The following is a 22,642-nucleotide window of genomic DNA, read 5'->3' as shown; positions in this document are numbered from 1 at the left end:
TGACACGGAGGGCGTGGTCTTAGGCAGGTGGAGGGGCGTGACACGGAGGGCGTGGCCCACCTGCAGTCTCCAAGCCTAGAACCGCAAGCCAGAAAGAGGAATGCATTCTGAGAGTAAGCAGAAGGCCGCTGGAAGAATAGAGATGACACAGTCAGGGCAAAGAGGAAGAGAGTAGCTTCCGTTTTGTACATAAGGAAAGGGGGCAGGTCTGCTGTTTGAAGAACCTAACTTTATCAATGTAATTATAGTGTGAGACGGAAAAGATGCCCAATACTTCTAGAGGCAGCTCTGCAATAGGGTGCCATTTACGGGGGGAATATGCAGGATTTCAACCATCCTCTCGCCTGTGCGGAGCCAACTCGCCAAATGATCAGATTTCAGCGATGATCTGGCTGCCTGTCTGCTTGCTAGACCACAAACCACCCAATGGTGGAAACCCCATTCTTTTTAAAAGTAATTATGTAACAGTGACTGTTTCATTGCTCAGACTTTATAATCCTATAGCGTTTTAAAGCAAAAAGAGTAGAAATCTTTCTTTTTTAAAAACAAGTTGGTGAATATAACCTAGAGCTGAAATGCATTTGGTATTCTTTTAGAAAGATCAAGGATGCTGCCCGAGTAGATTCCGTATTTTAAGTCGGTGCTATTTGCAAGCTTACACATTCTGCCTTCTCACCACTCATGCTTTCTTTTTTATGGGGTTCTCAACAGATCGCTTCTTTTTCTTTTCCTTTCTTCCTTAGGTTGGCTTCCATACCTTTTCTCTCTGAAGATGTGCTGCTTAATTGTCAGCGTAGGACAATGTGTAGGTCCCTTTCTTTTGTACTCACATTACTCTTTAATAAGAAAGGAAAGAGCAGGAAAGGGAACTTGTCAGGATGGCAAAAGGGACGCTGGAAGCAGGCTGCTGCCAACACGCTTCTTTTTCAGTCAGAGCAAGTCACCAACTTTGTTCTCCTTCACGTGACCTCTCCTCTCCACGTGGGTGGACAGCAGGGGAGGCAGGAGCTGTGTGGGGACAAGCCTGGTCCTGTGAAAGTGACCAGGACACAGGGGAGCCCGGACCCTCTCACCGGGACAGCAGCAGACACCAGGATGCTGGGAGAGACAGGAAAGAGCAACCGGAGAAGGCTCCACACCAGCATCAGGCCTAAGGACGGGAAGCAAGTGGACGCCAGTGAGCTTGGCATGCAGCCTGGAGCAAGAAGAGCCACGGAGGACGCGAATTAATTTGATAAAGAATTCTAAGGCCTTTTGCGTCTAAGTTTAAATCTCAACATTAAATAGTCATTCTTTATGTTGACACCACACCTCTTCTGGACATTCTTCCTTGGCAAACGCAAATGCCATTAATTCTTCTGCACTCCCTTAGTTCCTAGCGATGACCGCCAGCCGGACAGGGGCAGCCCGCGGGCCTCTTCTGTGACTCGGCCATTTCAGACATCATGTGATTTCATTCGGTTGCACAGTTCCATTGTGAGGCCTCCAAATTGTTTGCACGTAATAAACATTCAATTACTGTAGTGATAATTGTAGTATGTGATCATTTGCAGACTTCAGAATCCCTCATTTATGCAACATGATTGCTATGTCAAAGCAAGCCCAAAAGTCTGGCTCTTCTAGCACCAGGCACACTACGCAAAGTGTCACGTCACTGGCACATAGTAGGTGTCTCAGTGTGAATGATACCAGCCAAGCCAGACACTCTGAGATCACCGCTTCACTTGCTTCATGCCTTTACACTACCTGAGATCGCCGTGTTTTCTCTTACATGTTCCTCCCGACTGGTGCTGTACCGCACGCTGCCAAATCACCTGGGGGGAGAGAAGCAGCACTCCCTTACCCCGCAACTCGTGTGTACGTGCCTAGCGAATCGAAAAGTGCTATCGATTCTGACTATGCATATGAGGGCCTGCAATCCTAAAATCTTGATGGAGTTTATGAGATAAGCCCTTATGGGAAGAACTTAGGCAAGAGCCATACTGGTATAGAAAGATGGGGAAAGGTATGGGAGCAAGTGAGCCTCAGACTTGTAGGCAAAAGCTCGGAGCACTTTTTGAAAAAGAACGATACAACTTCTGAAAGACAAATCTATGAAGATGCCAGCTCACCTTGTGGAGCCACCCTCAGTTGTTGGTGTCCTCTCCAGTGTGTGATCAAGCTGGTCTTCACAACTAGGCTGGACACGGGGCTACACAGCGCACACACTTGCCCACTGCAGGGCTTTGACCATCTTTCTTGTGATTTGAAGTCCGTCCTTCTTTATCTCCTTGCGTTACGTACACGGTAGGGGTAAGTCACGAAGGACAATGTACTCACACGCTTGCCTCTGATTCTGCTACACATTAAATGTAGATGGGAAATCCGTGCAACTGCACTGACAACATGATGCACGCATCAACGGAGTTGTCGAGTTCTAAGTCTTAGGGCCTCCTGCCTCACATGAAAGGCTTTACAAGAAAGGAAGAAGCTTAAAAGTAATCACAAATTTTATTAACTTGAAAATGGATAAGTATTTTGGGATATGTTCGTACAAAATACTTGATAGTAGTTAAACAAGCTAATATAACTACTATCAACATTGATAAATCAAAAATATGTTGAGTGAAAAAAGTTAAAGCATAGTTTATGTACAATTCTTTGTAAAAGTCTACAAAAATATATGTATAAATGTATTTCTAATGGGTAAAAGGAGAATAAGTCTTGATTTAGCAATGCTTTTACTCCCTTGAAGAAAGGAAGTGAATAAAATTGAGGAATAAATATATCTGTGATGTTTAATTTATTAAAAAACATTAAAGTAAAAATACTGCATAACATTAAGGTACTTATGCAGAGTGTTACGTCACTTTCCACACTTGGTGTATATTTAATTTACTGAAATAATAAAGTAGTCTAAAAAAGCAACTAAAAGGGCTGGGGAGATAGCTTGGCAGTCAAAGCACCTGCCTAGCAAGCACAAGGACCCAGGTTTGGTCCCTGGCACCACATGCTGTGCTGACCTCGGAACACCAGGCACACCATGTGGGTCAAGGAAACTGAACATGGTGGCACATGCCTATAATCCCAGCACTTGGAAGGCTGAGGCAGGAGAATCACTATGACTTCAAGCTGTATAGTGGGACCCAGTACTAAATAAATAGATAAATAAGAGATTAAAAAAAACAACAACTGAGAGCCTAACAGAAAAAAAAAAATATTTGCAAAAGATGAGCCAAAAGTTATCAGCATTGAAATAAGATTGGCAAGAGGAGAGGTAGTGAAGGAGGAGACCAGACATGGTGGACAAGGTGGAGAGGGGGCACATGAGAAGCAGATGGGACCTGACCGTAGTCTGAGGAAGTACAAAGAGGACCAACCGAGGATGGGCAGTCAGGCCAGCCCAGCGCCAGTGGCTTCTGCGGCAAAGATGACACAACGGGAGCCTCTGGGCCGCAGTAGGGCCCTCAGAGGAAAGCTGCAGTGGGCGTATCCCTGGAAAGCGAGCACGTGCAAACATCACGAGGTCCCTTTCTGAGACTGCTTCGCTAAGACAGCCTGGGAGCTGAGACCGCCGGCTTTCTGCGAGGCGGAAAGCACATTTTCTTAGGAATTGCTTTCTTAGGAATTCCTTCTGTGGCCTGTGCACAGCTTGCGCGGGCCAGGGAATAGAAAGCCAGGTGTCCGTTTATTGGAGCATCCCTCGTCCTTAAGTAATGCAGACATCAAGGTAAGAGCAGAAAGAAGCAAAAAATGACCGTGAAGCAGAGAATGGAAAAGAGAGAGGTTAAGAAATCTCTGTGAGCAGAATCAAGTCTGTTACCGAGAAAACACTAATAATTACTTTTCATTAAGCAGAATGCAGACACTTTGTCCCGCAGATCCTGCTAACTAAAACTCCTCACTGTGCTTACCTCTGACTCCTCTAACGTGCCTCTAAGACATGAGAACCGATTCTAGATGGTTTGCCTTCCTGCCCTCCGTGTCTCCCATTAAGTGACTGGACTCTGTTTTGGACCAAAGAAGTCTTTTTCAAGATGCTTGGTATTTTTAAAACAAATACATAAAATTTGAATCATGTAAGACCGTCTATGTCTGTCTATGGAAATCTTTAAAACATGACTAAAAATTCTTGTAGATAACTTGCAAAGAATATGCTCCGAAGTGAGATTATTCACCATTGGACTTGCCTGTCCCAGATTATATTTTTAAAGTTTTTAAATTTTTTATTTATTTCTTTATTCAGTACAGGGTCTTGCTGCACAGCTTGGACTCATAGTGATCCTCCTGACTCAGCCTCCTCTGAGCTGGGATTGCAGGTGTGCACCACCAGGCATGGCATGCCCGGGCTTCCAGGACCAGCACAGCACGTGGCACAGGGGTCCGTGCACTTGCCGAGCAGGTGCTTAGACCACTGAACTATCTCTCCTGCCTATGTCCCACATCATTTAGTTTGAGTCACTTTCACTCAGTTTTGTAGCTATGTTCCATGTTATGGTGGTCAATTTCCTTTAAAGTCTATTTTTAAAGCATTTTACTTTGATTTCCTGAAGTTCAGATTTATCCTAAGTAGCTTACAGGACGTTTGCTTATACTAGGTCTTCCAACTTGGCACCACCTCACCTCCTGGTTGGTAAGCTTGCTCTCACGTCAGAGATGTGCCTCGAAAGCTGGGACTGGGTGGAGAAGTAGGGACACCTTTTCATATTTGCTGTTCAAATGAAAACCAGCACATTCCACTTTTTGCATTAAAACATGGAATATATTTGTGATGCACAATAACACTTCTGCTTGTGACTAACAAGATAACAAGTCAAATGGCTCTTTTAAACCGAGTGCTCATTGCAGAAATCAAAGGACTTTTTTTTGTCATTCTCATAGTATAATTCCCACATAATAGGACTCCTTTGGCAGAAGATACTTTATTTGATTTGATTTGATTTTTTATGTATTTAGTACAGGGTCTGCAGAGTCTCACTACACAGATGGGACTCACAGTGATTCTCCTGCTTTCAGCCTCCCAAGCTCTGGGATTAGAGGCATGTGCCACCACTCCCAGTCTCAGTCACTGGGGCATGCTGGGGCGTGAACCCTGGTTCCTGTGTCTATCTAAGCAGGCACTTTAATCCACTGGGCTTCCTGGCCAGCCTGAGAAGATACTTTAGACTTTTTTTTTTTAATGTATTTGGTACACTACACAGCTCGGACTCATACTGATCCTCCTGTCTCAGCCTCCCCAGCAGTGGGATTACAGGCCCGGGCCACCATACCCAGTCTTGGTGGCCAGCTCAGCACACCCTGAGTGTGGAGCCCACACAATATGAGGTGCTGGGAGTCAAACCCTGGTCCCTGTGCTTGCCTAAGCCAGAACCTAGGCTGCTGAGCTATCACACTAGCCCTACTTGAGACTTTTTAAAATGTGAAGTATATGCCCTCCCCTTTTCTAATAAACCGATTCCACTATTAGGAAAGTCTCATTGCCCTACAGTTTCTCTCCAGATCATCCTTGGAAAAAACTCACTTCAAAACAACTCCTGCTTGCAAGCCCTTGACAAATAACTTAGAGCAACCTCTCTGCACTGTGCAATCTTCTGTCCCCGGGGCTCCTTACGGTTAACTTCCGTCACCTCCTTATGTGGCACAGTAAACTGTACCTCCGCTACCCTGACAGCCTGTGAAGGAGACAACTCCACGGAACACTCTAGTCACCGCTGGCCAACATCCCTGTGCTGCGGAGTCAAGGCGCACAGAGGGGGGCTGAAACCCTAGCTTGCCAGGCTTGGTACTGAGGACATTCATACAAATGAATCTCCAACTAGATGAATTTTATTTGGGAATAATATAAAGTTGGCATTGTCCCCAATGAGGGTGGCCTCTGCTGTGTCCAAAGCACAAAAGGAGAAAGTCAAGGAAAAAAGAAAAGTTGCATTAAGCTGTTTTGAAAGACAATTCATTGATGCTGGGAATATCTTTTGTTTCCGCAGTGGCAACAGTTGCTAGGTGAAATATGTAATCTTCAAGTCATAATAGCCCATTGTGTTCCTGATGTCAGGCACCAGCACAGCTTCGGGACTGTGTGTCGGGCAAGTACTCTCACATAAGTGGCTAGCTGCCCTTGAGCTGTTAACTCTCTTTGTCTCTTTAATAAGCTGTGGTTTGGGAAAATGTCTTTTGATGGCTCCTGTTACCGGTGAACGGTGCCCTACCGTCTTCCCACCCTGACCTTCCCTGGCTCCATTTGTCGGGGTTTGGAACGTGACTGCATTTTGAAGTCGACGCCTTTCACAGTTGCATTTTCTGGGTCTGGAGATCGGATCGCTTCAGGGCCTCAGCGTTCCTTCTCCTCTTCGGATCTCAGGCTCTACATCCTTTCTTCCCCCTGAGTGCACTCGAATTTCAGAGGGCTGCTTTGCCTGCCTGAGCAGAAGTTGCAATTTCCTAAGAACGAATTTGCTCTCTGAGTAAACCAGAATGAGGGAGGGATCGGGCGCTCTGGTTCCCTAGGACTTCCTGACAGCCTGACAGGCTAGCGCTTGGCGAAGACTCCAGAGTTTCTCCCTTCCTTTGCCCCTTCCCCATCTGCCTCACTTCTCTCACTTTCTTACTGGTTTCTTCTAGAATTTCTGGTACAATTTGGTACCAGAATCCACATCTCTGGTCCTGTTCCACCAGAACCTGGCTGAAGGTGGGAAAGTCTTATAATCCCTAAATTTAGTTTTCCAAAACTATGCATGGGATTAAAATAGTGCCTACTTCTAGAATAAAGATTGAGATTAAATGAGGAAACTCACGTAGCTGCCCTGTCTCTGACGTGATGTAAGGGCTCATGGAAACACAATGATCACAACCAGGTTCTCTGGCCAAAATTGACCAGAACATTCAAGAAGCAGCAAGCTGAGGGAAGGGCCCTTTTCAAGGTCAGGAAACCATATTCTACAAACAAAACCCAAGAATACTGGCTTCTTGTTGAGAAGGAAAAGCACAGAGACTGCCCTGGAAAGGTCTCCCTAGGACAGTGCCGACAGGCTTGTGCAAGGCCACCGTAGGCTGCCCTGCAGCTTTGTGGCTTTCCCTCTGTTGCCTCTCATCAGCAGTGAGTGAGAAAGCCCAGACTATGAGCAAATGATGCTGCTGTTCAAGAGGAAAAGAACCATTGTACCACAGAACGAAAAGTCAAAATATAAACTGCTTACTCCAAAAGCTCACTACAAAGAGTTCCTGAAAAGGTTAGCTGCTACAATAGTACAGCCAGGCTGAGCTTGTCCTTTCCAACTGGCTCCTCGTGCTGCCCACGTGAGCACACAGCGCTGACCAGCGGTCAGGAGCAGAGATTGATATTCTACAGTTCTGCTCACCCAGCTGCAGAGCTCACTGCGGGTTACACGCACGGCTGAGGGGAACTGGACAGCGTTTTAATTAAATGGCAATTTTGAGCCTCTTATGCTAAAAGCTACCTGAATGATAAAAGAACGGTATGGAAAGGCTATAGAATTTGAATTATATAGCCTGAAACAACTGCTAGTTTACCAACACTGAGTTGTAAGCAGCTGTCTGACTCAGCTGTAAGATGCTAAGTGCTTCATAGTTGCTAAAATTGTAAAGAAATGAAAGTTTGTCAAGAGTTCTTTTGCTTTTCAGTGAGTGATTTACTGGACTTTAGCAAGGTTTGAAATCCATGAGGGATCAAGCATTGTTGAAGGGGAGGTGCTGGCCTACACTTCGTAGATCTTGGGATTCTAAATTACATTATTGTTAATAACCTGGAAAATTTTCATTCTGATCACAATGGGAAGCCAGGGTGGAGGAGGTGCTCTTGGTTCAGCTGGAATGTCAGCGACGACTTGGCTCTCTCATCAAATGGCCAGCGGCTGAATCATGTCACTCCCATAATCAAATCCTTAATATGAGAAATGAGTTCTAGGGTGGAATATGTTTCCTAAATTAATCAAGGAATTTCTTTAGGGCTGCTTTATTTTCAAGAAAATCACCACATGAGAACATTTCTCAGGAAAAGTCAACCATCTTGTTGAATTTAGAAAACCAAAATAGGCATGGAAACCCAGGGGAAGCGAATGCAAAGGGAAACAGAACGCGAGTGACAAGTCTATCAAAGTTTCCCTCTACAATTGCCCTACAGTTTCTCTCTAGATCATCCTTGGGAGGAGGCGCGCAGCTGGAGAAGGTGCGGAGCGGGATGACTGCTGCCCAGCCTGGTGGCCTGGCGCCCCAGCCTTCTGCAGGGCCGCTATCCCAGCACCGCTGACAACTGCAATGTGCTTCTCCCGTGCCTCGCACCTGGTCGCCTTTGTCATAAGCAGGCCGGGAAGGGACATAAACCAGCTTCCCGTTACAGCGGCGTGGTGCGGTCAGGCGCTGGCTTCCCCATCCTCAGTGCCCCGGCAGCCAGCACCATCTCCAGAGCGTCCCTACGCCCAGGCAGCGACCTCAGGGCGCTGCGCTGAATGTCCCAGACTTGCTGGGCTTCCTTCCCACCGGATCTGTTTTTCTCTTCCCTATCTAGATTTTCCTGGAACTTCCTAACAAATCATTTTCACAAAAATCCTGCTTCTTGCGTCTATTTGGAAGGATCCGAACTATGATAAAGTCGGTTGAAAAGAAACTGGGCTGTTGAAAGTAGAAAGGAGTGCTGAGTGTGTCGTGCCCAAAGGCGAAGGTAATGAGAAGAGGCGGGCAGCAGTCAGGCTTCTTGCTGGTGCGTGTGGGGGAGAGAGAGGCGTCCCGACCAAGAGCCGGGCGTAGACTGGGACGCACAGGGCAGCAGGCAGAAATGCATTCACTAAGGCCCGAGGAAGAAAGCAGAAAAAGGAACTTGAGGTGGTAGAGTGTGAGCCATTCGAGCTCTCCAGCAAGAGAAAAGCACGAGGAGCACATTTTCAGACTCCGTTTCTCCTAACAGTTTCAGAACACTGAACATTTTTCTTTTTCTTTCTTTTTTTTTGGGGGGGGGGTAGGGGTGGGGAGGGCGGAGAATTCTACAGTCAAATATACAAGGATACTTTATCTTTCATCTGCCTGCTGGTGTTTATGAAGTGACTTTGAGCCTGTAACAGTTTTGGTAAAACATCAGTTCAGTTTTTATATTTATTTCCAAATGTTTCCCCTTTCCTTACGACCCTTAGGAAGTGCTGGTCACAGAGTGGGGCTCCCGGTATAGAGACTGATCAAGCCTGGAATTTGCGAACGCTTGCGCCTGCGGTTCATGTTGAAGGGCTTGTTCTTATTACACAGTGTGAAACTGGTGGGCTGGTACAGAGGCTGGGAAGTGCTGTGTTCAGAAGGTGGGTAAATGTAGAAACGGGATGAACAGCAAGAGCTCTGGCACAGGAAAGCAGGCTGGCGGCCAGAGAAGTATGAGGAAGAGAACCAGGGAGCGTTTGAAAAGGGTATTGGAAGTGAAGGCACTAAGGGAGGGCTTTTGGGATTTTTTCAGTCTGAATTTCCTGGCTTCTTTATAGTGGTACAGCGGTATGGGTGACACACAGAATAGTCTAGTGGTACGAATTTTCTCAGATTTCAGGGGCTGATAAGGATCATAGGAAATGGCACAGGGTGTTGAAGTGGAAAAATCGAAAATCATTAAATATGAGCTACTCAGTCCCATTGGCTACAATATCTAATATCAGAAACATGAAAGGATAGTTTTATTGAATTTGAACATTAACGTGTTCTAAGAACATAAGTGATTTTTTTCTAAAAGCTTGTCTGTATTTCAGCCCTATGCTTAGGACAGGTAAAATTTAGATGTTTTTATATCATTTCTGAATGGGCAAGGAAATCTTTTTAAATTAAAATTTGAAGGGCCAGCCAAATAGCTCAGTGGATTAAGGTACCTGCAAGCAGGCACAGGGGCTGGGCGTTTAATCCCCAGGCCTGGTGTGCCAGCCCCACCTCTGGGGCACACTGGGACAGCAATTGAGACTGGGTATGTTGGCATATGCGTGTAATCCCAGCACTTGGGAAGCTGTAAAGAGGAGAATCACTACGAGTCTGATCTAGTAGTGAGACCCTGAACACCCTGTAGACTCTTCCCTAAAATACAAAAAAAGTAAATAAATAAAATTTGAAACTTCGATGTTCATATGAAACACCTGGAAACTTTGTTTAACTTCAGGTTGTACTAAGTAGATCAGATGGAGCCTGCGTCTGCGCACTTTTTTCATTAGATCATATTTGTGCCTCACTGCTACATTCTTTGTGGTTAGCTGGCATGGGGACTTGGCACATCTCAGTTCTGTTTTTGTACCCCCATCTCTGTCTTCTCCCAGTTTACAAGAGCGTGATCTCCCTGCTCTCTAGAATCTACATTTTATTTTGCCGTCTGACTCATTTATACTTTGGGCTTCTCAGGTCAGAGAAAGCATACAGTTTTTAAGATGTGTGTCTGGTTTGGTGCATTAGGCATTACAGCTTTGAGGGGCATCCACTTTCCCACACATTCGCAGGCGGTGTGAGTTTACAGCCTAGAAGCCACACTTGGAGCAGCCAGGGGCTCAAAGTCAAGATGTGACTGACAGGGAGACACAATGCCGCTCACTTAAAATTGCAGTCGAACCTGCTTCTATGCTGCGAAATCCTCACCCCAGCTTTTTCTGTTTTGTTCACTTCCGTTACAAGTTCTTCACGTTGCTATTCCCTGAACGCTGAGCCTACAAGCAAATCTGGAGTGACCAAAGGGAAGCTCTTGGCAAAGTGGACCTCAACAATATGCAAAACCCTGTGGGAGGTCTACATGGAAACTCACCTTCCCAGAAGGAAAGTTGGCCACTAGTGGGAGGTTTCTATTGCTAGTTCCCAAGTTTTACAGGGGAAAGGGAATGCTTAATCAAGATATATTTTTAACATTTTTTTCATCTTGAGTTCTTTGTTGTTTCACTGTATATGTGTGGGCTGAGAGATGTGAATAAGATTTCTTAGTAGCAAAGTTACCTAAAGGCAGCTAATTCTGCTTTTCCTAACAGAATCTTTCTTTCCTCTATTTTGTTATTTCACTAGACTTCGTCTGCAAATGCAGTTTTCCAAAAACATTCCCTTCATTCTCGTATCAATGCCTGCTCAGATCTAAAAGCACAAGCTCGTGTCTAAGGAATAATAAAAGAAGGAACGGCTGTTTGTATCCAGGCCACGATGCCCAAAAGGGAAATACTTGCTTTCATGTCTAGCTCTGCTACTTTATGGAAGCAAATGAAGATGTAAAGAAGTCTTTGAAATCCTCATGGCCCCTGAAATAATAATGATGGAAATATAAGCTGTACCATTTGTTTCTCTTGTGGTGTTCTTCATTGTTATCTCTGACCATTTTCACCCAGAGGTGCACCTTAAAATTAGTAAGGATGTAACAAAAGCAATTGCTCATTTTTAAAGTCTTGTGTCATTACAGGATGTTACTCACAAAACAAGTTCTCATTTTACTTTTAAAATATGACTATGTCATTGTTATATATGCAGTATGTTTTTCAAAAGGTTTATAAGTAAATGTTCTCCTACATCATTAGCCAGCCGTGGCTTCCTCTGGATTAAAGAATTAAAACGTTAATGGGAAATTCATGGCTTAGGAACTAGAGCACATCCTTTTTCCTGAGTGACTGAGTATGCACTTGGTTCCTTTTAATGCCATGACCCAGACAATTAATTAGATTTGCATTAACAAAGTGAACAATGTGCATTTTCTTTTTCATTCTAGAAAAAGGGTAGGAAAATTGACAACTCTTGATACCTCCAGGTATCAGGCACTCTACAAGGTGCTGTCGCTGAACCATTCCATCATGTAGCTGGGGTCTAGGTTTCCACTAAGCGCCTGCCTAGGCAAGCTCAGGGATCGGGGTTCGATCCCTGGCATCACATACCAGGCTGTCCCTTCCCCCAGGGGCACTGAGCTGGCCACCAAGACCATGCCTGGTGGTGCACACCTGCAATCCCGGTGCTGTGGAGGATGAGATAGGAGGATCACCAGAAGTTCAAGCTGCCTAGTGAGATCCTTTACCAAATATCTAAAAAAATAAGGAAAAATATTGTAAAATATCTTAAAATAATCACAGCAAACTACTTTTTAAAAGTCTAGTTCAAGAACTGCAATGTATTGTGAGAAGCAATTACAGCTGACTCCCAGGGCAGGCCAGTCTGAAGAGACAGACATCAGAGTCTGCGGGTGCTCGAGTCCCGCGCATGAAGCGGCGTGTTCCGTGCATGTGCCCTACACACCTACCTATGCGTTCTCATTATCTCTACATGACTCGAAACACTTGATATAATGTAAATGCTACTTAAGCACCTGTCACACTACTTTTAGGGAATAATGATAAAAAACAAAGACGAAGTCTGTACATATTCAGCGTAGGTTCAAATGTTGCTCCAAATGTTTTCTACCTTGGGCTGGTTCAATCAGCAGATGGAGCTTCACCATCTTGCCTTTCCTAAGACCATTGCCAGTGGATCTGGGGACCTTGGCTCTCCTTTTCCCATGTTTTTGACCAAAGGCAGGTGAAGGAGGCCCACGGAACCTTCCTTTGAGTAGAAGCATCTTCAGTGCTTGACTTGGCTTCGCAATCCTCTACTCAAAGAATTCACGTTGGAGTTGTTCAGTGTAACCAATGGTCTAATAAAGGAATCTGCAAGGCCAGGTGAATTTAAAGGAGATCACTTCATCTAAGATGAAGAAGTTATCTGTTGTGAAAATACACGGAAAACAACTGAGTACTTGAAGAAAAGTAAAGCCATCAGAAAAAGCAAATAAAAATGAGAATATTAAAATTGTGTCTTGAGTTCTCTGAGTCAGAGCTTATGGATGAAGAACCAGCATACAAATACTTCTGAGAGCTCTCCTTAGAAATTTCTGCAACTCTAGGAAGCCAGAGAGCTCATGCTGTTTACTTTGCTGTTGTCCGATTTCTCCAGCGGAATCCCATCACCCTGCTGCCCTCTGTCCTGGGTACTCATGGTCTTGTTTCTTCTGGTTTACTAGTAAATCTACATTGATTTTCTCTTTTTCAATTTTACCAAAATATACACATGATAAAGTGAATTCAATAATGGATTACTTGCTACTATAGATGACTAGGAAAAAAATCTTTGTGCTTATATTAGTTTTATTCTTTTTATGATAAGACTTTAATATTCTTTGAATACTTCCCAAATGTGTAATTATACTTACTCTGAGTAAACATTGGCTTATCCTCCACTAAACAGCTGGTTTTGGTTGCTATTGTTACTTCTGATGTGTTTTATACAATAACTTTTCACATGTAAGTAAGACTTGTTTTATGAAAGATGGTACTTGCCTTTCGTCCCAGAAAGGACATCAGGATTTGTGAAGTGTCCACCCTCAAAACAGCCCTGTAACAAAGCTATTCAGTAGTATTAGGAAAACATGGAGTGCGGCAGCGAGCCATCTGAGCAGAGCACAGCCTCTCTGGGGCCTGGAATCAAGGCACCCTGTAATGGTCGGTGTCTGCTTGTCCCCCCAAAGCCTCATGCAGTCATGGAGTGGGGACTTTTAGAGTTTGAGATTAACTCATGATCCACTGGGATTCTGGGTCTTCATGCTGCTGGGATTATGGGTGTGAGTACTTCCCCCAGCCTGGGGCATGTAGCCTGAATGCAACCTAAGGGAGACAGGCTTCCTCTCCGTAGCCGTTGCTGCTGTTACTCCTCCCTTTCGCTCTCTGCTCTTTGCCACTAGTAGCACAACCATGAAGGGCTGCCCTCTGCCATGTGCCACCCTGCCTTGGCGCCAGCTGAGTATGGACTGAGACCTCCAGTCACTGTGAGCTAAATAAACCTTTCCTTCCTTCATTTTGGTGTCAGGTATTTGTCCAAGCAACGAGAGAAGAGCAACTGAGACACTACACCTAAGTGAAGAAAGAAGTCAGAGGTCTCCAGAATGAGAAAGGAACTGAGGAAAGCACTAGGAGCAACAGAGAAACTCAAGAAACTGAGCACAACACAGAGAAAAGGACTAAGCTGGCTGGAAAGCTCACCCCAGTGTCCAGAGAGAGAGAGGGACCTGGCTGTCCTAACACAAGGAAAGCCTGAGAGGATCCACAGTCCAAAGGGGAAACAGCAGCCCAAGCCAGCAGTGCTATCTATAAGAAAATTTATGAGCTGAAAAATAATGTGGCCTTTTCCTCTGAAATAAGATATAATTGGAGAAGCAATCAAACACAATGCCCATCACACTTGCGAATAATCAGGAACCAGTTGGGGAAAGGGTTGTTTAAGACTGAGCTATGGCACTAATTCAATACAGCTATCCTTTAGTGTGTCTGGGGTCCCAGACCACCATGGCTGGGTGGAAAACGGCTGCAGCAGGTAGTCATGGAGAGAGCAGAGCTAGACACAAGCTCTCGCCCTTGGAAGCGCGAATAGCATCTATTGGTCTTACGGCATGCTCACGTCTAGTTTGCCTTTAATTCTGACTGTAGTGAATTTGTTGCTATCACTGGGATAACATAGTTGTTGCTACTAATTGGTTTTTATTGTATGCCAGTATTTGCATTATTCTGATTCCTCAACAATGTTGCAGTCTCTTTCTGCAGCACCAGGTACCAGTGCAATTACACTGAGACCGCCCCTTGTCAACTGAGGGGGGCGGTGAGATCTCATGACCGAGTCAGACTCGTATTTAGCCACGCCCACAGTGCATCTCTGAAAATTTGACTGTATGAAAAGTACAGTGGCATCGTGGTTCATGAGCTTAATTCTTTCCAAGATTCCAGATGCAAACCAAACTGAATGAAAACCAAATCAGTGATTAGGCTTGAGGTTGCTCTCCTGGGGAAATTTGATTCAGTCCTCATCCAATTTGCTTTGTGACAAGAATTAACTCATGAACTGAAGAGCAACCTTATTCTCCAGATTATGGACAACATCTTTCCGCTCTAACTGACCATCAACACTCAGAGCACATGTGCATACACACACACACACACCCCAACACACACACTCACTCTCACACACATACCAACACACCCACACACTCACCCACCCACACACCAACACACACACTCACACACACACCAACACACACCCACTCACACACACACCCCAACACACACTCACACACACACACTCACACACACACACAAATAGGAGACAAAAATATGGCTGCAAAAGGCAAACTGCCTTCAAAATGCCCAACTCTGCCTCAGCTGGTCCTTGGGGGAAGCAACAGGGAGGACCGCAGAAGCAAAGTAGCTGCACCATAATGCACCGCTAGAAAGTAGTAAAGAGAAAGGCAGGAGCAGGGGAGTGAGGTGCTGGCTGAGCTCAGAGACGATATAAGTAAATGGTGGATTTAATAAAGTCTGAGTGCACTTTCATGAGACTCTAAAAAAGTTAGTGGAACTGAAAATCCTAATACAGAACACAACCCAGCACAAGTGGGAAACTAGTGCATAAAAGGCTTCAAGGTCTCTGGAATTAGCAAAATGCAAATTAAAGTAACACTGAGATTCTGTCTTATGCCAGAAAAAATGGCAACCGTCCTGAAAGCAGAAATGAAAGGCTGGTCGGGCTGCAGGTGACAAGGAGCCCTCCTAGGATGACAGTGAGAAGCTGATGTTGCAGGAGAGAAGCTGTGCCCACCTCACGGAGCGTCCTCAAGGGCCTTCAAATGTACATTCCGCCCCGCCAAAGCTACCCCTTCTGTGGGTCTTGCGGGCAGGTCTCGAGACGCCGCACTGCGGTGACACGTGCCCACCCCATCCACGGCAGAGCGCCGCACGATAGGCGAATCTTGGGAGATGCCGCTGTGTCCGCCAACAGATGCACGGGCCAGGAAACTTCGGTGCTGGCGTGCACGGATCCGTGACAGGCTCTAGAGATAAACTGGAAAATGGACGCACCTTGAGACTTAAGTGAAACAAATCAGACACATAAGCTTAAATATAATTTTTTCCTCTTACCTGAAAAACCCATAAATAATTGACAGAGCAAAATAAAATATAGATAACAGGGAACAGGGATCCAAGAGACAAAGGGCGGGGTAATGAGGGAAAGAAAAAAATACAAATTGAATTTTATAGGGACCAACTCTTCACAATGAGTGTACCCATGATGTATTGCAAATGTGCTAATGAAAATGCAAATTACAGAAAAAATCAATTCATCAAAGTGCAAAGAAAAATGCAAAATATCGCCAAAGACCCACCACCAAGAAGTAGTATATTAATGTCTGCAGGAAAACATTCTAGATGTGTCTTTTTGCATTTAGGCAAAGAGGTTACGGCTGTGTGTTTCAGCCACGTACACAGATGGCGCACAAAGGCAGGTGGACGAATAAACACACAGACTGGTACGTAGAAAGATGATAACAGCTAGGAGTTCAGAAAACTGTGAAAAGTTACTGTGTCCTCATGTTTCCACACCCATAATTATCCAGTGACAGCCACGTGTGGTGGACGGGGTAGGGTTAGGACCCCCAAAGAAGCAGCTCCGCAGCATGGGACATCGGAGCCAGGACCTTCGCGAGACTCAGGCTCAGGGCTCCCACGTCATCCAGGGAAGGAGGACGCCCTATACATTCCTCCATCTTCCCTCTGTAACTGAGAGCCTTGCCACGTGGGCTCACGAACGCAATTCTCACGCAGGAGGATGACCTGTCAATCCCCACCTCCCGTCCTCCAGCTGTCAACTCGCGACCACCTTCTGGTGGATGGGTGATTACAAGTCTGTAATTGCCCCGGCTCTTGCTCTTCCACTGTGTTCTGTTTCCCATGGACCAGGGAGGGAGCAGCCTTGGGTCGCCATGCCTGCCCGCCCCCAGGTTTCTGCATCGGAGCCACACACACACACACACACACACACACACACACACACACACAGGACCGGAGATCGCTCCTTCTTTAACTGTATATTTATTTATTTAGGCAGAACCGAAGATTGAACTCAGGCCCTTGCACTTGCCAGGGAAGTGCTTATTCCACTGAGCCATCTCCCCAGCCTTCTTTAACTGTAGGTAACAAATATTTTGTCCCTGCAACAGTAGTGCTGACCAATTGACTCACCAATAAAACATTTCAGAGATGATTAGTGACAATAAACTGGGTTGGGAGTTGGGAGAGTTGATATAATTCGTCTTTAATTGTCAGCTGGCTCTTAGCTGCCTGTCCAGAGGAAAGTCCCTCGAGGAAATCAATTGATTTTCCTTAAAATTGCTCAATTTTTTAATTACTTTTCCATCCCTATATTTGTGAGTCTGAACAAGCACTCTGAAGATAACCATAGACAATATAACAACCAGTGCTGATTTCCTATCATCTTGTTTTAAAATTCTGTATCATTTTTAATGATTTTTATTTTTTATTCTCTTTAAAATTAATTAAAGGGGGGCCAGGGAGATAGCTCAGAAGAATAAGCACTTGCCTGGCAAGTGCAGGGTCTTGAGTTCAATCCCCAGTCCCGCCAAAAAATGTACATATATATGTATTTAAATAAAGGTAAAATTCGCTATATTTCTATATTTTTGTGAAGATTGTATTTGTAAAATTTGGAAAAGTTAAAAGTATTCTGTGGACCTAAAATGCCATTGCTCAATCCGTGTTATAATGTGAACAACTGCTGGTACTGTAGATTTGAGTAACTAAGACAAAAATGAAATGCGCTTGTCTTCCACCAAGGAGACATAATAACAGAAAAAATTCAAGACAAGACAGTATACACGAAATCTCACATTATGCATATGTAATGATAATAAAAATAACTTCTGAGGAATTAAAAATCTCTGTAATTACAGCCCAGGACAGGGCCACAGGCTGGAGAGGCTTTGTGGCTGCAGCCGCTGCACGCATTCCTAAGCACCTATGTGGCTCTCACGCCAAGCAAGTTCGCACTCACTAGTAACCACCAGAGTGGGATTTTTTAAACTTTTTAAATTTTTTTTTAATTTTTAAAAATAATACAATAGTAAAAAAAACCAAAAAAAAAAAAAAACATTAGAAAATGATGCAAAATTTCATTAAACAAAGTAATAGGAATCCACCACTGGTCACTGTACTGCATGTTATCTTCAAATTAATTGCTTAGGTTAACAGATATAAAACAACACAAATACCCACCAGCTGAAGAATGGATGAAAAAGATGCAGTGGTTCAGTTCAACAATTATGGCACAGGAAGAAGATGTGAGAGATTATAGTTTAACTGAGGAGCAAAAAGCAATCAAGGCCAGCTATCCTCCGGTTATCCAGAAGTATGAATACTTGGGTCACACAGCAGATATCCAGCTGCATGCATGGGGGGACTCCGGGGGACGCGTCAGAGCAGTGCGCATGGCCGTGTTTGCTAACATGACCAACTGGGACTGTGGAGCCCTCCAGACAGTGGAAGGTGAAGCCCGGGGAGATGATTTGCTGTCTCTTCTGTTTCACTTTTTGGATGAAGGGCTTTATAAGTTCAGGGCTGATGAATTCTTCATACCCCGGGAAATAAAAGTACTTAGTATTGATCAAAGAAATTTCAAATTACGCTCCATGGGGTGGGGAGAAGGATTTTCACTTTCCAAGCATCCTCAGGGAACAGAAGTCAAAGCAGTAACATACTCAGCAGTGCAGGCCTATAATGGAGAAACCAGAAGTTTTTGTGATCACTGACATTTAAGGCAGAAAGAGAAAGAAAGAAAGAAAGAAAGAAAGAAAGAAAGAAAGAAAGAAAGAAAGAAGAAAGAAAGAAAGAAAGAAAGAAAGAAAGAAAGAAAGAAAGAAAGAACTTGTATGAAGAGCTGTTTTCTTTTCTCTTGAGAAGACATAATTAAATTCTCTGGTATCTTTTGACAAATGGAAATTTACAGAACAGAAAATTTTAACTTAAAGTGTGGCTTTCAGAAGTAGAAAATCAGCTGGGCATGTTGGTATGTACCTGTAACTCTAGCTATTCTGAGGGCTGAGGAAAGAGGGTCAAAAGTTCAAGGCAGCCTTGGCATCTTTGTGAGACCTCATCTCAAAATAAAAAAATCAGAAGAGCACTGGGAGGGCTGGACATGGTGGTGCAACCTATAATCCCAGCACTTGGGAGACTGAGGAAGCGGCCTGTGAATTTGAGGCTGGCCTGACTACCTACCAAGACTGTCTCAACATAGATGAAATAGCCACTGTGACACAGGATCCCTGCGTTCCAACCACAGTGTGGGACAAGAAAAAAAATAAATGGAAAACCAGGGAAGTAGACCTGGTCTGTGTTGCTTACATATTCAAACTTCAAAGAGTTCAATTCCTAAGGGGCAATTGTGGTCCCTCCTCTGGCTTCCTACTTTGATTGCAAGGGACCGGCCCCAAGCCCTTCTAGTGAGATGCAAGCCCTCCAGTGTGGTGCTGGGAGAGATCACCTGCATAAGCAGCAGTTGGGATGGAATTTGGCTTGAAAAAAAGAATATTTTGAAAAAATACACTTGTTTTCCTTTCAATAAAGAAAGAAAGAAAGAAAGAAAGAAAGAAAGAAAGAAAGATGTGGTTTTTTACTCAATGGAATACCATTCAGCTATAAAAACATTAAATTTCAGTCCTAGCCTAGGCCCAATGAGTGGGTAGGAGAGCTTCCAGTGATCCTGCACCAGTGGGACCTGCTGGTCCAAGCCCAGGCGCAAGGTAAATGAGACCCTCTTCCACCCCCTTGGAACCCCCACCACCACTCCGCAGCACACCAACCCACAACGCCTGCCCAGTGAGAATTTTTGCCACATTCTGGGGATTCCCAGAACCACACCTAGCCCAGGCCTAGTGAGTGTGTGGGAGAGCTTCCTCTCCGCTCTACTCCACCTTGTCCCCTACAGACTCAGCTCAGGCCTGGCATACAGGCCTGGGGTGAAACCTTGCAGCTGCAATCCCTGCAGAGAGAGTAGAGGACAAAACCACCCAGCTAGTCCAGGAGCAGAACATCTTGCCACAGGGGCACAACAGGATCACTTCCAAGGGCGACAGCAGAAAGGAGCTGAACACAGCAGCCAGACCCAAGCAAGGCACAGCAGAATAAATACAAACTTTGTAGATCTGCACCTGAACATCAGTAGGCTCTAAGGTTATAACTGCACCAAAGCTCTACAACAAAGGTCAGAAGACAGTGCTACACAAATTGACAACGAGGAGCAAAATGCAATCTCAGACCCCAATCCTACCCATAACAAGTGCAGAGGACACTAACACAGAACAAATTGGAAATCACACAGCTGAAAGCAATGAATCAATGGCTTCTGAAATAAAGAAACAGCTGCAGAAAGGTATAGAGGAACTCAGATTGGAAATGAAAAAAGAAATCCCTGAATTAATAGCATTTGCAGTAAAGAATCAAATGCAGAAACATATGGAGGAAACCCATTGCCCACCCAGAACAAGTGCAGAAGACACCAGCTCAGCTCAAATGTATGAATTTATAACGTCAACAGTAAATAAGCAACAGCAGAAAGGTATAGAGGAACTCAGAGTGGAATTCTTTTCTGAAATAAAAAGAGAATTCTCTGAACTCATAGCATCTGAAGTAAAGAATCAACTACAGAAACGTAGGGAGGAAATCCAATCTGAAAAAAACTGCAGTAAAAGAATTAATAACTGCTTCTTAAAAAGATATTGAAAAAAATAGAGGAGATTAGAAAAATGATGGATTCCTTGAATGAACAACACAGGAAAGAAATAGATCGCAAGAAGCAGAGTCAAAGAGATATAGAGGAACTTAAAATCTCAATCACAAACTTCCAAAAACAGTTTGAGTGAAAGTGAAGATAGAGTTTCAGATATTAAAGATGCTGGTGCAGCTAGTGAAAAGGTAAGAAAAGATCTCTTAAAAATAACTAGGGTGCAGAAAAAATGATTCATTGATTGCAAGATGATGCAAAGATGAACAATGTGAGACTAATAGGCATCAATGAGAAAGAAGGAGTCAATACAAAGGACATTAAAAAAAATGGGCAGAAGTAATAGCAGAAAAGTTCCCAAATATGAGGAAAAAATCTGCCATTCAGGTAACCAAAGCATACAGAATGCCAAGTAAACTCAACCCAATGAAAAACACACCAAGACGTATAATAGTCAAGATCCCAGAAATTCAGCACAAGAATAATATACTGAAAGTCACTAAAAAAAGAAGTAGATCACATTCAAAGGAAACCCATCATAATGATGGCTGACTTCTCTTCACAAACCAAGAAGGCAAGAACAGCACGGAGCAGAGCACTACAAGTCCTCTGTGAAGACAAATTTCAGCCCAGACTACTATACCCTGAAAAACTCTCTTTCAAATTTGGTGGAGAAGTGAAATAGTTCTATGACAAAGAACAACTAAAGAATTTCATGATGACAAAACCAGCCCTACACAGTCTCCTGAAGGATGCTCTAGCGAGGGAACAAAATAATCAGAACTCCATGAATGAGATCAGAAGCAACCAACTAAATAGGGCAAGCAATTAAACACAGGAGAAAAAAGAGCAAATGAAAACAGGTAAATAACATGGCAACCGTAAGTCAATACATCTCAATTCTAACCATCAATGTAAATGGACTCAATTCACCAATTAAGAGAAATAGACTGGCACAGTGGATTAGGAAACAAAATCCAACAATATGCTATATACAAGAAACACATTTAACTCATAAAGACATTCATAGGCTGAAAGTCAAAGGATGGAACACAGTATTATATGCCCGAGCACTTCAGAAAAAAGCAGGGGTAGCAATTCTATTCTCAGACAGTCTCAACTTCAAACCAACAATGATCAAGCGAAATAAAGAAGGCCACCATATACTGGTTAGGGGAAAAATTCAAGAGGAAGAGGTAACACTCATAAATATGTATGCACCAAATGTGGGAGCACCCAACTATATAAAGCAAATCTTAATGGACATGAAAAATCTAATATCCAATACCACAATCTTAACAGGAGACCTTAACACCCACGCATCCCCAAAAGACAGGTCAACCAGACAAAAAATTAGCAAAGAAATACTAGAACTCAACCAGAGCTTGAAACAAATGCACTTGGTGGATATATACAGAGTGTTCCACCCAAACACAGCTGAATACACATTTTTTCAGCTACACATGGGTCATTTTCTAACATCGACCACATACTGGTCCATAGGTCATGCCTAAGTATATGCAAGAAAACAGAAATTATCCCATGTATATTATCTGACCAGAGTGCAATGAAACTGGAAATAAATGACCAAATAAGTCAGAAAAACTTGCTAAATACATGGACATTAAACAACACCCTACTCAGCAACCAATGGGTCATAGATGAAATTAAACAAGACATTCAGCAATATCTACAATTCAATGAAAATTCAAGCACAATTTATCAGAATTTACAGGATACAATGAAAGCAGTTCTCAGAGAGAAATTCATAGCTGTGAACTCACACATTAGGAAAACAGAATGGGAACAAATAAATACCTTGATGCTGCACCTTCAACAACTAGAAAAGGAAGAGCAAATCAAACCCAGAGCCCAAAGATGGGATGAAATCATAAAGATTAGAGCAGAAATTAATTCAATTGAGATGAAGATAACAGTTCAAATAATTAATGAAACAAAAAGCTGGTTCTTTGAAAGATTAAATAAAATCGATAAGCCCCTAGCTAACCTCATCAAAAAGAGGAAAGAAAAAATTCAAATATAAACAATAAGGAATTAAAAAGGTGTAATTACCACAGACTCAGTGGAA

At 43.7% G+C, this 22,642-nt stretch overlaps 1 pseudogene; it reads left to right on the top strand.

Annotated features, from left to right (window-relative positions):
- Positions 1-18,097: 18,097 nt before the first annotated feature.
- Positions 18,098-18,583, top strand: LOC101570786 (annotated as a pseudogene).
- The last annotated feature ends 4,059 nt before the right edge of the window (positions 18,584-22,642 follow it).

This window comes from Octodon degus, unplaced genomic scaffold (assembly GCF_000260255.1).
Source record: "Octodon degus isolate 3935 unplaced genomic scaffold, OctDeg1.0 scaffold00248, whole genome shotgun sequence".
NCBI lineage: Eukaryota > Metazoa > Chordata > Mammalia > Rodentia > Octodontidae > Octodon > Octodon degus.
The sequence above is the reverse complement of the archived record's forward strand: the minus strand, read 5'-3'. Positions and strand labels throughout refer to the sequence as shown.